This window comes from Rhea pennata, unplaced genomic scaffold (assembly GCF_028389875.1).
Source record: "Rhea pennata isolate bPtePen1 unplaced genomic scaffold, bPtePen1.pri scaffold_31, whole genome shotgun sequence".
Lineage (NCBI taxonomy): Eukaryota > Metazoa > Chordata > Aves > Rheiformes > Rheidae > Rhea > Rhea pennata.
Genome location: NW_026907678.1, coordinates 2,432,284 through 2,435,116, shown reverse-complemented (window position 1 = coordinate 2,435,116; position 2,833 = coordinate 2,432,284). Strand labels below are relative to the sequence as shown.

At 52.3% G+C, this 2,833-nt stretch overlaps 1 non-coding gene across 1 annotated transcript; it reads left to right on the top strand.

Annotated features, from left to right (window-relative positions):
• Nucleotides 1-326: 326 nt before the first annotated feature.
• Nucleotides 327-399, top strand: TRNAK-CUU (transfer RNA lysine (anticodon CUU)). Its single transcript has one exon. It is a non-coding gene; the product is annotated as a tRNA-Lys (tRNA).
• The last annotated feature ends 2,434 nt before the right edge of the window (nt 400-2,833 follow it).

Below are 2,833 nucleotides of genomic sequence, written 5' to 3'. Positions count from 1 at the left end.
GAGCAACAGGGTCCTTCAGGAAGGAAAGGCCGAACAAGATGAGGAGTGCGAGAGGACCAAAAACTTCATAGGAAAGCAGACTGGAAAGCACGAGGAGTCCATGCTCTGTCCACAGAGGCCCATGCATGAGCAGGCCAGCATGTCCTTCCTGTGCAAACCGTCCAAGTGGTGCAGGTGTGAAGAGCTTTGCCATTTTGTCATTCGAGAGGAGGGCCTTGCTGTCAAGGGCATAATTTCCTGCAGTCATCTTCCTTTAATGAAGACCAGTGATGTGGAGGGGACAGGCAAGGAGACCAAGGCATGAGCCGGAGAGCATCAAATAGGTGGCCTGGCTAGCTCAGTTGGTAGAGCATGAGACTCTTAATCTCAGGGTCGTGGGTTCGAGCCCCACGTTGGGCGCTTGAGCTTTTCTTCAAGCTCAAGAGCGGTGTATCCGTATGATGTAAGAAGTGCAGCAAAAGGACCAGGAGACCTGCGTGGGTGAGCAAGGAGCTCTTGGCCAAATTCAGACAGAAGAAGAAAATACACAGAATGTGCAAGAGGGGACAGGCTCCTTGGGAGAATTATAGGAATGCAGTCAGAGTATGTAGAGATGCTGCGAGGAAGGCTAAGGCCCATTTGGAGTTGAGCCTTGCGAGGGATGTCAAGGACAACAGGAAGGGCTTCTTCAAATATATCAGCAGCGAGAGAAGGACTAGGAAAAATGTGGGCCTCCTACTGCATCAGGCATGGGCCCTGGTGACAAGGGATACAGAGAAGGCAGAATTACTGAATGCCTTCTTTGCTTCAGTCGTCACTGCTAAGGGCAGCCCTCATTAACCGTGTAGCCTGGATGTGAGGGAGAAAGTCCAGAGAAGGGAAGACTTTCCTTTGGTTGAGGTGCAAAGGCTCAAAGACCTTCTGGGCATGCTGGACATCCACAGATCCATGGGCCCAGATGGGATGCACCCACAGGTACTGAGGGAGCTGGCAGATGTTGTTGCCAAGCCACCAAGCTGCTCTCCATCATCTTGGAAAGGTCCTGGAGAAGTGGAGAGGTGCCTGAGGACTGGAAGAAAGCCAATGTCACTCCAGTCTTCAAGAAGGGCAAGAAGGAGGACCCAGGCAACTATAGGCCAGTCAGCCTCACCTCCATCCTTAGAAAGGGGGATGGAACAGCTCATTCTGGATGTCATCTCCAGACTGATGGAGGAAACTATGGTGATCAGGAGTAGCCAGCTTGGATTCACCAAGGGGAAATCCTGCTTAACCAACCTGATAGCCTTCTATGATAGACTGACTGGCTGGGTAGATGAGGGCAGAGCAGTGCACATTGTGTCCCTTGACTTCAGCAAGGCTTTTGACACTGTCTCCCATAACATTCTCCTAGAGAAGCTCAGCAAGTGTGGGTTAGACGAGTGGAGAGTGAGGGGGATTGAGAACTGGCTGAAAAGCAGAGCTCAGAGGGTCGTCATTGGTGACATGGAATCTAGTGGGAGACCTGTGACTAGTGGCATCCCCCAGGGCTCAGTACTGGGTCCCATCCTGTTCAACTTCTTCATCAATGACCTGGATGAGGGGACAGAGTGCCTCCTCAGCAAGTTTGCTGATGACACCAAGCTGGGAGGAGTGGCTGACACACCTGATGGATGTGCTGCCATTCAGAGAGACCTGGACAAGCTGGAGAGCTGGGCGGAGACAAACCTCCTGAGTTTCAACAAGGGCAAGTGCAGAATCGTGCATCTAGGGAAGAATCATCCTAGCTGGGGGCTGACGTTCCGGAGAGCAGCTCTGCAGAGAAAACCTGGGAGTGCTGGAGGATAACAGGTTGATCATTAGCCAGCAATGCGCCCTTGTGGCCAAGAAGGCCAATGGTCTCCTGGAGTGCATTAGGAAGAGTGTTGCCAGCAGGTCGAGGGAGGTGATCCTGCCCCTCTACTCAGCCCTGGGGAGGCCTCATCTTGTGTACTGTGTCAAGTTGTGGGCTCCCCAGTACAGGAGACACATGGAGCTACTGGAGAGAGTCCAGCGTAGGGCTACAAAGGGCTACAAAGATCATCAGAGGGTTGGAGCACCTGCCCTATGAAGAAAGGCTGTGAGAGCTGGGCCTGTTTAGCCTGGGGAAGAGAAGACTGAGGGGGGATCTTCTCAATGTTTATAAGTACCTGAAGGGAGGGTGTCAAGGGGACGGGGACAAACTCTTTCCAGTTGCCCTGTGTGACAGGACAAGAGGCAATGGGCAGAAATTGAAGCACAGGAAGTTCCGCCTGAAGGTGAGGGGGAATTTCTTCCCTGTGAGAGTGACGGAGCACTGGAACAGGTTGCCCAGAGAGGTTGTGGAGTCTCCTTCTCTGCAGATATTCAAGGCCTGCCTGGAAGCAACCCTGTGTAACATGCTGTAGGTGACCCTGCTGCTTGGGGAGGTTGGTCTAGATGATCTCTAGAGGTCCCTTCCAAACTTACTGATTCTATGATTCTATGAGTGAGGTGAGACTCTTGTGGGCATGGCTTTGTGTCACCTGGGCATGTGCGAGGCAGCCCTTTCGCTGGTAATGTTGTCTGTATCAATGCTGGGAGGTTATGAGCACATGCTCCAAGGATGTGAGTTGTCTTTGGTGTTCAGGGAAGTGTGCAGAAGTTTTTGGTAAGACTCTCCCATGAGGCTTCATGTGTGTGTCCTTTTAATTTGCAGTTCTGCAAATGAGCAGTGCCTGAGCAGAGCCAAGCAAGAGGCTGCCAGCCAATCCATTGAGCCCGCCCAGAAAGAGAAGGCAAGAGAAGGCAGCTCTGGGGAGCAGAGGGGCTGAAGAGGTAAAGTAACAGCTGTCATGCTTTTGAGAATGTGGCCCTGGGA